Below are 14494 nucleotides of genomic sequence, written 5' to 3' on the forward strand. Positions count from 1 at the left end.
CTGTGAAAAAGTATATGCCCCCTTCCTGGTTTCTTATTTTTTTGCATATTTGTCACACTTAAATGTTTCAGATCATCAAAATTGTTTTAATATTAGACAAAGATAACCCGAGTAAATACAAAATGCAGTTTTCAAATGATGATTTCATTTATTAAGGGAGAAAAGCTATCCAAACCTACTTGGCCCTGTGTGAAAAAGTAATTGCCCCCCCTTGATAAATCAAGAATGAACTGTGATTTTTTGGAAAGCTGAGTTCAATTTCACTATCCACACCCAGGCCTGATTACTGCCAGACCTGTTGAATCAAGAAATCACTTAAATAGAACCTGTCTGACAAAGTGAAGTCGGCTAAAAGATCTCAAAAAGCAACACATCATGCTGATGATGTTGTAAAGAAATTCAAGAACAGATGAGAAACAAAGTAACTGACATGACTCAGTCTGGAAAGACCCCAGAACAACATCTGAAGAACTGCAGGCCTCAGTCTCCTCAGTTAAGATCAGTGTTCATGATTCAACAATAAGAAACACACTGGGCACAAATAGCATCATGGGACAGTTCCATGGCGAAAGCCACTGCTGAGCAAAAAGAACACAAAGGCTCGTCTCACATTTGCCAAAAAACATGTTGATGATCCCCGAGACTTTTGGGCAAATATTCTGTGGACTGACGAGACAAAAGTTGAACTTTTTGGAAGGTGTGCGTCCCGTTACATCTGGCGTAAAACTGACACAGCATTTCATAAAAACAACATCATAGCAACAGTCACACATGGTGGTGGTAGTGTGATGGTCTGGGGCTGCTTTGCAACTGCAGGATCTGGACGACTTTCCATAATTGATGGAACCATGAGTTCTGCTCTCTACCAGAACATCCTGAAAGAGAATGTCCGGCCATCAGTTCGTGACCTCAAACTCAAGCGCACTTAAGTTATGCAGCAGGACAATGATCCAAAACACACCAGCAAGTCCACCTCTGAATGGCTCAACAAAAGCAAAATGAAGGTTTTGGAGTGGCCTAGTCAAAGTCTGGACTTAAATCTGATTGAGATGCTGTGGCGTGAGCTTCAACAAGCTGTTTCTGATCGAAAACCATCCAATGTGGCTGAATTAAAACAATTCTGCAAAGAAGAGTGGGCCAAAATTCTTCCACAGCAATGTGAAAGACTCATTGTCAGTTATCGCAAACGCTGGATTGCAATTGTTGCCGCCAAGGGTGACAAAACCAGTTATCAGGTTTAGGGGGCAATTACTTTTTCACATAGGGCCAAGTAGGTTTGGATAGCTTTTCTCCCTTAATAAATTAAATCATCATTTAAAAACTGCATTTTGTCTTTACTCGGGTTATCTTTGTCTAATATTAAAATTTGTTTGATGATCTGAAACATTTAAGTGTGACAAATATGCAAAAAAATAAAAAACCAGGAAGGGGGCAAATACTTTTTATAGCACTGTAGATCTATATAAACATATGTATCTATATAGATATATATTTATATATATATATATATATATATATATAGATATATATATATATATATATATATATAAAACCAGTTGCTCTTCAGTCCACAGCAAGCCTATCCCCGATACAAAAACGGGACCATATGCGTGAACTGTATTAGCTCATACATAATACAATAATACCACTGGATTATGGGCCACCCGGTGTAGTAAAAATGCTGTACAATTGGAGACAAGTGCTAGAAACATAGTGAGAGATTCAACGAATTGGCCTAGCCCAGTGCCTTGGGATTTAAGATGGAAAAGGGGCTACCAGTTATGGACAGAGGTATGTGGGGAAACAGAACTGTCGTGGATACAGCCAAAAGCACATAATCCACACAGCGACATTATCTTTAGAGAAGATACTGTGACCCTCACCAACAGATGGAAATTTAAAATAGGGTTTGGAAACTGTATCCCTATCTGCATGAACAGAAAATCATATGAATTAACAAACTTGAGTTTGATCCAGGGCATATTCTTTGCGGCAGGAGAAGGCCTGAAAATTGCAGGCTCTGCTATTGTAGATACAGTGGACGGTACACTAAGTGTGGCAACCAATGGGATGTTATCAATTGCAAAAAATGCAGCCATCTGCTTAGGATGTCTATATATATAGATATCTATATAGATATATATCTATATAGATATATATATATATATATATATATATATAGATATATCTATATATATATATATATATATATAGATATATATAGATATATATATATAAAGTGATATATATATATATATATATATATATATATATATATATAGATATAGATATATGATGCTCAGATGGTGTATAGCGCTGGGTCACGTGGTGCAATTCTCCTGAAACTTGGTGTGCGTATTAGTATGAAGCCAGAGCAGGTGTGTGTCAAGTTTGGTGGCTGTAGCTTGTTGCCAAATTCTACCTGAGCAGGTGAGTCCAACAGCTTTGCCAGGTGAGCAGGTGTTTCTATCTGAGCCTGAGCTTCTACAGTCCAGGAGAGCAGACTCATGGCCTCCACACTGGAACTCTTTGGTCCACATTGGAGCCTCCACTTCTCCATAGAGCGCCCCCTGGAGGACTGATGGAGCTCCACAGCCAAGCTCCCTACAGCCCACCTCTGCATCCTTTTGGTCAAAGTCATCTTCACACACTGAAGACCACCACCTGTTAGACTGGTTAGACTTCACCTCCAGTCTGCCTGGGCACAGACTAGTCCCATTCACCAGCCTGACAGAGTCTGGAGAGATGATAGAAGATGAAAGAGACGAGAGATAAAAGACACCAGACATTAAATAACATTCTGTCTTATTTTTCTTAGAAGATCTGTGACCCAGAATATAAATCTGTTCATAAAATGATCCCTAAAATGTGAAAGAGATGGGGCTGGACTCTCTCCTGAAGGAGTGTCCAGGGTGAAGGACGGTGTGGAGGTACTGACGAGCCCCCAGCTGAGCTGAGCTGCTCAAAGTTGTGTCCAGTAGGTCATTGGTGCCTGTTATGGTGGAAACCATTTTTGAATTATTAAGCTTTTTGCAATTTGTTTTGAATGGGATATCTATGGAGAAAATCTTCAAATCTTGTTAAACTTCTTCAACTTTCAAAGCCTTCTTCTTTCTCATACTTTCAGCTACAGACACCATAGTTAGACGTTTCAATAGAAGGGTTTTCAGCAGTGCAGTTTAAATGCTTTCGGGCTTCAACATTTTTCAGACAGGTAGTCTCTCATTTCTGTATTTTCAGCAATGTTTTTGCAATTCATTTCAGCTTTCAGCTTTCAGCATTCCAACGCATTTTCAGCAGGAAATGCATTTTCTAGTTTGTTGAAACTCTTCTTCTTCTTCAGTTTTTAAGCTACAGAAACCGTTCAACTATGTAAATGTTCAGCTTTTTCAGCTCATGTGTGCTATGTCTCATAATATTTCTAACTTTTTGAATTATTAAGCTTTTTGCAACCTATTTTTTGAATGGGATGTCTATGGAGAATATTTTTAAATCCTCTTAAACTTCTTCAACTTTCAAATCCTTCTACTTCCTCATACTTTCAGCTACAGACACCATTTCAACTTTCAAATGTTGAGAAAACCCTGATCAATGATTGTTATAATCATTTTGATATCTTTTACACTTTTTGAATATTAGCATTTTTGCTTTTATGTGTTTTTCAGTCCTTTTCTGCTTTTATAATGGGTGTGTATGGCGCAGCTTAGAGTGCGTGATGTCACCGCTAGAGTGAAGAGGAGCTTGAGATTCCTGTGAAAAAAATATTTGTCTTTTGCGACTGACTCCTCAATTTTCACTCTTCATGCATAATTTTTGGATGGAAACGTAGCTAATCTTGTCCTTGTCGTAGACAAATGACTGTGGAACACATTTGGAACAAAAGCCTTTAATTGCCTTTAATTGAGAGGAAAACCAACTTTCTCCTCCATAGACCCCAATGTTAAAACGTACTTCAAAAAAGTCTTGCACAGACAACCGTACCCCATTTCTAAATCGCCATTGAAGCCACTTTTTTTTACACTACAGATCCAATTTTTCGCATGATCTGTTCTTCAAGTCATCCTCCCTCTCCAGTATTAATATTGGAAAAATAGGGGCTATGGTTATGGGGTTTGTGGTTTTGTTTGACAGGTGTTTTCCAGTCTTTTTCTGATGAAAAGGCTGTCAGGCTCACAGGTGTTCGTGCTTGAACTAATTACTGATGTTTATAAACACACAGACTCACAGACACAAGCCTCACTCTCTCTCTCTGTGTGTCTCTCTCTCTGTGTGTCTCTCTCTCTCTCTGTGTGTCTCTCTCTCTCTCTGTGTCTCTCTCTCTCTGTGTGTCTCTCTCTCTCTCTGTGTGTCTCTCTCTCTGTGTGTCTCTCTCTCTGTGTGTCTCTCTCTCTCTCTGTGTGTCTCTCTCTCTCTCTGTGTGTCTCTCTCTCTCTCTGTGTCTCTCTCTCTCTGTGTGTCTCTCTCTCTCTCTGTGTCTCTCTCTCTCTGTGTGTCTCTCTCTCTCTCTGTGTGTGTCTCTCTCTCTCTGTGTGTGTGTCTCTCTGTCATACAGTCATTCAGATATTAGGGACTTTTAGAGGACCCCCCCCCCACACACACACACACACACACACACACCATTTTAAAATACAAGCCCCACTGAATGAATTCCAACTGAAATGCTTCTGATGAAGCCTGTCATTTAATAACCTGTTTGTGTTTATCTAACATTATGATACTTTAAACAATACTTCTACTACAACTACAACTACAACTTCTACTACTACTACTACTACAAATATCACTACTGCTGACATTGTTTAAGCCACAGAAACTATTAGAATATCAAAATGTTCAGCTCTTTCAGGAGAGGGTGATATGACTTCATATTTGTAATCTTTAAACTATTTATAATATTAAGCTTTTTGCAATTTGTTTTGTATGGGATATCTATGGAGAAAATCTTCAAATCTTGTTAAACTTCTTCAACGTTCAAAGCCTTCTTCTTTCTCATCCTTTCAGCTACAAACACCATAGTTAGACGTTTCAATAGAAGGGTTTTCAGCAGTGCAGTTTAAATGCTTTCGTGCTTTATAATCTGTACAATAGTCTGTTTTGTCATTTAGAAGAAAGAATCTTCCAGAAGACAAAACAAACCTTGGACTTGACAAAAAATAAATGTATTTTAATTAAATCAATTGAAATTCAACATACTAGCAGAATTATTATGTATTCCTGTTTTTTTATCGTGATAAAATATTACCCTGAGTTGGTAGTCATATTCTGCTTCATGGTTAAAGGCATATTGCTTCAGTAATAGTGGCAGCAATGCAAATAATAATGCATAGTTCAAAATTGCAACAGTTTACCAACAGTTTCATCATTATTCAATAATTTATGTACTAACCGCAGTTGATTAGGAATTTGTTTCAGTGCACTCAATAACCTTGGATCCTGTAATTGACCGCTTGTTCTGCTAGACTCGTATTAGTAGTGCTAGCGATGAGTGATATTATGGTAATTGATATTTCCTACGTACTACGGCTAGACCTGAAAGTTTTTCGGATATAGGGTACATCAAAAGAGAAACCATAATAATATTCTGTGTCATTCAATAATGACGTCACAATCAGAAATTCAAAACGTACAGACGCAAATAATTCATAAAAATGACAAACGCATTCCGTCGGTATCGGTCCTGAGCTTGTAAGCAGGACACAGTTTGTTCAAGAGGTAACAGTATATATAACACATCTCTACTCTGACAGTGATGAAAACTGTGTGTATTTATTAGTTATTAGTATTATTAGTTACTATTATTAAGTACAGTGATCATGTGTACAGACACAAACTTCTGAAAAGTCTCTACAGCTGACAGCTGTGATCAGCTGATCGGCCGTCATCAGAAACAGACATCGCTTCATTTTACGCTTCAGAAGAAAGGACGGTTCATGTATCTTAATTTAGTTTATTCTAAGGGCCTGTCTCCACACATCAGCCGCAGGGCGCTGGACAGCGCTTCAACCCACCCTTTCAATGGAAAAGCGCTCCGAAGGCTTTTTCCTAATGTTTGTATGACAACAATATTTTTAATATGATAACATATCACCACTGTGACCACCGTTGTATGCTAGACAGCATCGCTCCTTTGCTTTGTATGATCTATTTGGGCCACTATTTGTTTTATATTGTTGTTTCACCGATGTCTGCTTCATACGGACAATAGATAAACTCGTCATCTCTCAATCTGACAGCCGTATCGTCAGAGTAAGGCAAGCCAAGGGATACGGGGTATGGTAACAAAAACACAACACTCAATGGCAAAAGCATTCAAAGCATTACATTTCAGTCATTTAGCAGACGCTTCTATCCAAAGCGACTTACAATTCAGTATCTATCTACCATAGGCTCAGCTAAGGGAGCAATTTTGGGCTTAAGTGTCTTGCTCAAGGACACATTGACATGAGACTAGCAGAGCAGGGGATCGAACAGATGACGTCTGATTGAAAGGCGGCCCTGCTCTCTACTTAGCCGATCTGCTCCTACAAATGGGGGTTTCTGTCTTTGTTATGATAGTTTATGGGTACATCCCAAGTCTCTTAATTGCATCCCCGTTTCCCTTACTTGGGTCCTTTCCTTGCGTCTTAGTCCCTCCTCAAGGAAATCATGCGAGGAGAGAAGAAACGAGGAAATATGCTTTAAGAAAAAGAAAACTACTTGACACAACAGAGAGAATCAACCAACAAAAATTGGATTGTTTGTTAGTCCTAATCAGAGAATACACAGAGGCAGAATAACTGACGACTGTGATCCATAAGTAAGGAAATCTTTATGTAGGCAATAGTGAAAAAAGAGTATGATAGCCTACGAAGAAGTTAAACACATAGCCTAATCTAGGCTAAAAGAAACAGTTGAAGCTGCCAAATGCAGAAAGTACTATTATTTACGATGTATTACCATCACAACTGGCTATAAATCATCGACGGCGTGAATGTATAAATAGACGGGTTTCTAATATCACTGCCTCTCTAAAGCACGATATATCTGACTATAATAACATGTGCGTATTATGATATTAATGTGTTGCTTGGATGTATTTTGCCGGGGCTTTAGAGGCAGTCATAGCGGGTTAGAGGAGAGCAGGGTCCCCCAAAGCATGTTGAAGGCTCCACACCCGCAGGAGTACGACACACTGTACAGCGGCTGATGGCTGGCACTCTGCCGTGGGGACTCCGCAGACCTCCCGCCCTCCGTTTGGTTCTCCAACATGCTCTGCGGACCCGGCTTGACTCAGACGCATATAAACGTCTATAGAAAATATGCATCACATATAAGCATCACAGCATTTAAATTAAAAATGAAGTTCACGTGAAACAACACACACCATTACTAAGGCAGAGTTTGAATTTAAATATTTGTATTTAATGGGATATAACAATTCATAGATATAAAAACAGTTGAATATGAAGTGACATAAATAACACCACAATGAAAAATGGAATACACAACTATTACATTATAATAACAACTTTAAGGAACGCGAATACAACAACATTAAACAATGTATTATTTTACAATTTCTATCGTTCCGACACGATTGCCCGTCAATTTTATTGATACTTGGATTGGGGGTTCAATCATGTGTGGTTCGATTGGTGTCCAGAGAGCTTCTGCAATCAGAACTGTCCGACCGTCATCTAGGAGGAGGCTCAGGGTGCCTGGCTCACCCTCGACGTCCATCACGCCCAATGCCCCCACCACGTCTTCAGAGCTGACCTCCTGTCGTGAGAAATGTAGACATATACCCTTCTGTTAGATATGCTCCCTCTGTCACCAATCACCCAAACATCAATCGTACTTTTTACCATTTTTTAAATCCAAATAAACTACACAGCCCGTAGGTGCTGCTTATTCATTTTAAATGTCACCCTTTGTTCATATTTGTTTTTTTATTGTCACTTCAAATACATTTTATTTACATCACTTCAGCAGACTTCACTGTGTGTATTTTGAAGATGTGATTGTGTAAAAAGAATTGTCTAAAAAAACGAATGTCAATGTTATTTAAAAAAAATTAATAATAAATACAACAGCAACAACCAAGTAGGCCTACCTCAATTTTGGTATAGTTCGTGGACTGCAGCTGCATTCCATAGTCAGTCTGCGTGCCTTTAAGATGGGACACCTTGATACGTGTCCCAATCTGCAGCTTACTGTCCCCAGCAGCTTCCCTCCAAAGACAGAGACACATCTGTGTATCCCCCTGTAGAAGGTCATGTGAAATAATATTTTAATTTCTAATTCTCTGTCTCTTTCTCTCTCTCTCTCTCTCTCTCTCTCTATATATATATATATATATATATATATATATATATATATATATATAATGACGAAAACCATGAAATTGCTAAAAACAATTAACATTGCTAGCTAGATATCTCGGTTAGCAATCGTTAACCGAGATATCTATTCAAGCCGCCGCCAATTCACGTATGTGTGTATATACACACATACGTGAATTGGCGGCGGCTTGAAATAAGGCGTTGGGGGCTTAGTCCAGAGAAGTTTTTGTAACGCCATTCTGAAATAATACAATACACACAAAGTTATAGGATAAGTTAAGGAGTAGGCCAGTAGCCTACACGTTTTTATCTGTAACATTTCTTTTATTTCACAGTGTGTTGCCTCTTTAGCACATTATTATTAGAAACTAGTGTTTCGTATTAAAGAGTTCTTACAGTTTACCTAAAACAAGAGATAGATGTTTGATATTTGGAAATAACGATTGCTAACCGAGATATCTAGCTAGCAATGTTAATTTGTGACTGGCAAAGAAACAAAAACAAAACACACATACACACACACACACACACACACACAAGGTCCAAAGCGGTGGGATGAAAAGGCTCAGTGACTGCACAGATGTTCTCTGTGGTACGCTGTGTCCAGCCTGATGCAAGTTGTAAGAGGTGACTGTTGCTCTTTTCAAAATGTGATGATTCAAATCGTAAGTTAACCTATAAATTATCGAGTGATATTAAGAAAACATGTCACAAATTAGCCTATGTCTCAAAGTTGTTTTTTTTAAAGATGAATGAAATTGCCAGAATTTTTTGAAACATTATGGCTATATCTTGCTTAGCAATCGGTATTTCCAAACAGAAGTCATCTGTCATCTGTCTGAAACTATGTGTTTCTATTTCCAAATTTAGTTTGGAGGACAAAGCCTCCAAAGCCAAATTTCCTCATGTTTTCTTGTGTTGTGGTGGTATAGGAGCACCCCAGGTGGTGGCCTGGGAGTTTGACTCTACTGTTGCGGTACCAGCGTCAACTGAAAAGAATGTATTGGCCACAGTTTCGGAAGGGAAGAGTTTGCCACTAAATTTAATGAGGGCGGTATCTATGTAGTACGGGGCATACAGATGTATTCCATGACCTTCTCCAATCAGATCTGGGCATTCAACGGCCGGCGGGCCATACCCGGCCCGTTGGCTGTGGGACGTCAATGGGAAATTAGGAATAAAATGTAAATAATTGTACATCATGCACGGAATACAGCTGTATTGCTTTTATTTTGAAGGCGACTGTTGCTGTTTTATAATTGTGTATCTCAATTTACGTACGTTAGTATGTTCGTGGATGTGTGCGAGCAGCAGCGTCACTGCAATCACATTCCCCCGGAAGAGGACCGGTGTATCAGCCGGCCGTATCACAGCCGAGTCGGCAACCGGATTCAGCCCGACATGTTTCTTCCGCCATGCCGAGCTTACGCCGGAGCTGGGCCAGGTCATTTTGGATACGTGGGATGTGTTGAGCGGACACGGACATCTGAGGCTTTGCTAGCTAAACTGCAAAAGCAACACGCTCAGAAGACATTGGTTCTCTTTGGATCGACCTCCATATGTGAACAAACCTTCTCCGTGATGAAGTTTAACAAATTCAGATCCAGATCCTCTCTCACTGACGATCAGCTGTCAGCTGTTCTTCACATCTCACCTCACACATTCAACCTGACTTCAGAGCATCGTTCACTGAACTGAAGAACTGAACATGAGGTCACAGGACTATAAACAATAGTAATAAAAGTACAAATTTATCAGAAACATGATCCCTGTCAGTGTTTTACTATTATATATGGATATTACATATTTGTTTGGATCATTATTCCTGCTGCAGATGTTTCAGGTGGAGCTCATTTTTACTCCCTTATACTCTGTTGTTAGTTAGGAAGAGTTTGGAAAATTGTAATGTGCAAGTAGCACTTAAGCTGCCAGACTCAAGTAAAGTACCTTGAATTTGTACATGAGTACAGTACTTAAGCAAATATACTTAGTTACATTCCACCACTGATCATAATATTTACTCTTACCACTCGCAGCTTATCAAAACCATACAATTTACTGCTTTTTATAAAGGGTTGGAATAATATTGAGCAGGATTGAGTTCAGTCTCTCAGTCTCTAATGTCGCCCCTTGGGAAAAATAATTCTACTTCTACTTCTACTACTACTACTACTACTCCTACAAATACCACTACTGTTACTACTAGTACTACTACTACTTTTAATATGACTATATATTATATGAATACTTTTATGACTAATACTATGTATAGTACAACTACCACTTTTACTGCTACTACTACAACTGCTATTACTACTACTATTACTGCAACTACTACTACTACTACTACTACTGTTACTACTAAAACTACTAATAGTTATACTACTTCTACTATTACTACTACTACTACCACTACTACTATAACTTTGACAGTAAAATCGTTTAGCTTCAAGCTTTTCCTGCATTGTAATTCAGCTCTTAGCTTCTTTAGATAATACAGTTTAGCTTCCGACAGTTTTCAGCAGTACAGTTCAAGCTTTTCAATCTGAAAAGAAAGTGAAGCTGTTGGACAAAGGTAGTGCAGTAAAAGTACAATATTTTCCTCTTGGCTCTGTGTTAATGAATCTAGGGCCTGAAACAATTTAAGGTTTGACTGTATAAATAGTTTAAAAAATGGAAAGAATTCTCAAAATTCTAAAAGATTATCCACCTTGAACTGCTGAGTCAAGCAGAAGCAGTGATGAGGTGAGTATTAGACATTATAAACCCAGAGCAAAAGTGTATAAAATCAACTGTGACAAAGTACTCTTGCTTTATGGTTAAAGAGCACGTTTATATATTTTGATGTGTACATGTTGTATGAAAAGTAAAAGACATGATGTATCAATTTTTTTTGACTCTTGAATTTCCAAGTACCCTTAAACGCCTCATCTTAACCTCACTCCGGAACTAAACAGACCTTCTACATTGTTCTCTTGAGTCTTGACCGGTGAGTAACAAAGTGTGTTTCTATACTCAACGTGAAAAATTAAGCTTTCTCATTTACAATGGCATTGCAATTGGGTTCTAACTCAAACAAGATTCAAATTTAGCAAGAAGAGCAAACTTTTTCCCGGTGAATCAAAGTAAAACTGTGTTATTGACTTGCTAATACTAGCGAAGTGCTAACGCTAGCATAGCTGCTAACGCTAACGTTCGTCATACAGAGAGGCGAAGTCCGGCTCTTTCCGGTTGACCACGTGACCCTAAACTTTGTTTATACTCTCGCTTCGCGCCGTAGCGCGAGCTCCTAGCATGAACTGAGGCGTTTATACTCTATGCTAAGCGCTGCATTATTCTCAAAAACGCCAGAGGGCAAACAAATAAAATTAACTTGAAGAATTAAAAAGACATATATAGACATAGACATATGTAAGTCATATATATGCTCATATACTGTAGGTGTACCAAAACCGCCATAATCAAACATCTACAATGAAGAGGCTTTGTAATTATCTGTCAACTCATATCTCATATTCATGGACTACTTTATTGCCTTAATACAAACACTGTAAAGAAATTGTCAAGTATTACATGCGTTATGAAGAAACAAAGGCTGCAAAATATTTACTTATATTAAGATTTTGAAGACCTGTTTCGAAAGCATCTAAAACAAATTGGCCTATTTTGTATTATCCCTAGACATGTAAAGTGTACATGTAAGTGTTAAACTACCAAACGCCACGTCCACTTGCTGGGCCTACGGGCACCACGTGCCGGCCGTGACTGTGGAATTTTCTGAATGAATTACACATATGATGTTTGTCAATGTAAAATATTAATTTCTAAGTCAAGAACATAGCATTTTGTTGTCAAAGTGTTGAACTGTAAGACTGTAAAAAAGACTGTACTTGCATGAACAACAGGTATTTCCCATTCTTTGCTGATAAAAACAGTAGCAGGATAAAACACATGTTAGATAGGTACATTTGTAGATGAATGTAGCTAAGTTACCTAGCTAGCTAGCTAGCCACGGTAACGACCGTGCGGCTGACCTGCATGATGCTAGACCAGAGATGTAGTTCACTGATCGGTTTCACACAAAACTAAATGATACTATGACAAATGTATGACGATCTGAGACTTTCTTGACTTGCAAAATTAAATATTAAAATCACAAACATATGTGTAATTCATGGCACAATTCAAACGGGATGAAATATACATTTATCTCTCACAGTTAGCTGCTATACATAGTATTTATAAAGTCCCACAGGACACCGGCAAGGGCGTGACTTCATCTCTCTATTAACTGACAAGAAACCAGTAAGCTAATTAACGGGTTATTTCTAATATAAAACAAGTCATTTTCATCAACTTAACAAACTATCCTGACAACAATATGAAGCAGTAATGTTTGCTGTGGTAACGTTACAGTCAGTGTTATATAACGTCCATAAATATTTGGACATTGACACAATTTTCATCATTTTGGCTCTGTACACCACCACAATGGATTTGAAATGAAACAATCAAGATGTGCGTCAAGTGCAGACTTTCAGCTTTAATTTGAGGGTATTTACATCCAAATCAGGTGAACGGTGTAGGAATTACAACACATTTTATATGTGGCCCCTCCTTTTTAAGGGACCAAAAGTAATTGGACAAACTAACATAATCATCAATGTAATTGTCACTTTTAATACTTGGTTGCAAATCCTTTGCAGTCAATGACAGCCTGAAATCTGGAACCCATAGACATCACCAGACGCTGGATTTCATCCCTGGTGATGCTCTGCCAGGCCTCTACTGCAACTGTCTTCAGTTCCTGCTTGTTCTTGGGGCATTTTCCCTTCAGTTTTGTCTTCAGCAAGTGAAATGCATGCTCAATTGGATTCCGGTCAGATGATTGACTTGGCCATTGCAGAACATTCCACTTCTTTGCCTTAAAAAGCTCTTTGGTTGCTTTCGCAGTATGCTTCGGGTCATTGTCCATCTGCACTGTGAAGCGCCGTCCAATGAGTTCTGAAGCATTTGGCTGAATATGAGCAGATAATATTGCCCGAAACACTTCAGAATTCATCCTACTGCTTTTGTCAGCAGTCACATGATCAATAAATACAAGGGAACCAGTTGCATTGGCAGCCATACATGCCCACGCCATAACACTACCTCCACCATGCTTCACTGATGAGGTGGTATGCTTTGGATCATGAGCAGTTCCTTCCCTTCTCCATACTCTTCTCTTCCCATCATTCTGGTACAAGTTGATCTTTGCCTCATCTGTCCATAGGATGTTGTTCCAGAACTGTACAGGCTCTTTTAGATGTTTTTTTGGCAAACTCTAATCTGGTCTTCCTGTTTTTGAGGCTCACCAATGGTTTACATCTTGTGGTGAACCCTCTGTATTTACTCTGGTGAAGTCTTCTCTTGATTGTTGACTTTGACACAGATACGCCTACCTCCTGGAGAGTGTTCTTGATCTGGCCAACTGTTGTGAAGGGTTTTTCTTCACCAGGGAAATAATTCTTCTGTCATCCACCACAGTTGTTTTCCGTGGTCTTCCAGGTCTTTTGGTGTTGCTGAGCTCACCAGTGCGTTCTTTCTTTTTAAGAATGTACCAAACAGTTGATTTGGCCACACCTAATGTTTTTGCTATCTCTCTGATAGGTTTGTTTTGATTTTTCAGCCTAATGATGGCTTGCTTCACTGATAGTGACAGCTCTTTGGACTTCATATTGAGAGTTGACAGCAACAGATTCCAAACACAAATACCACACTTGAAATGAACTCTAGACCTTTTATCTGCTCCTTGTCAATGAAATAACGAGGGAATAACACACACCTGGCCATGGAACAGCTGAGCAGCCAATTGTCCAATTACTTTTGGTCCCTTAAAAAGGAGGGGCCACATATAAAATGTGTTGTAATTCCTACACCGTTCACCTGATTGGCACGTAAATACCCTCAAATTAAAGCTGACATCTTGATTGTTTCATTCAAAATCCATTGTGGTGGTGTACAGAGCCAAAATGATGAAAATTGTGTCAATGTCCAAATATTTATGGACCTAACTGTATAACAGTAACTACTGCCAGTGCTTTATATTGTTTTGTTTTTCCCTTATAGGAAACAAGCCTGGACTTTGAGAGCAACACTGAGATATTATCCCCTGAAAGTCCATCCTCTGGGGA

This window comes from Cebidichthys violaceus, unplaced genomic scaffold, assembly GCF_023349555.1.
Source record: "Cebidichthys violaceus isolate CVI_PGR_0920_01 unplaced genomic scaffold, fCebVio1.0.p SCAF_107, whole genome shotgun sequence".
NCBI lineage: Eukaryota > Metazoa > Chordata > Actinopteri > Perciformes > Stichaeidae > Cebidichthys > Cebidichthys violaceus.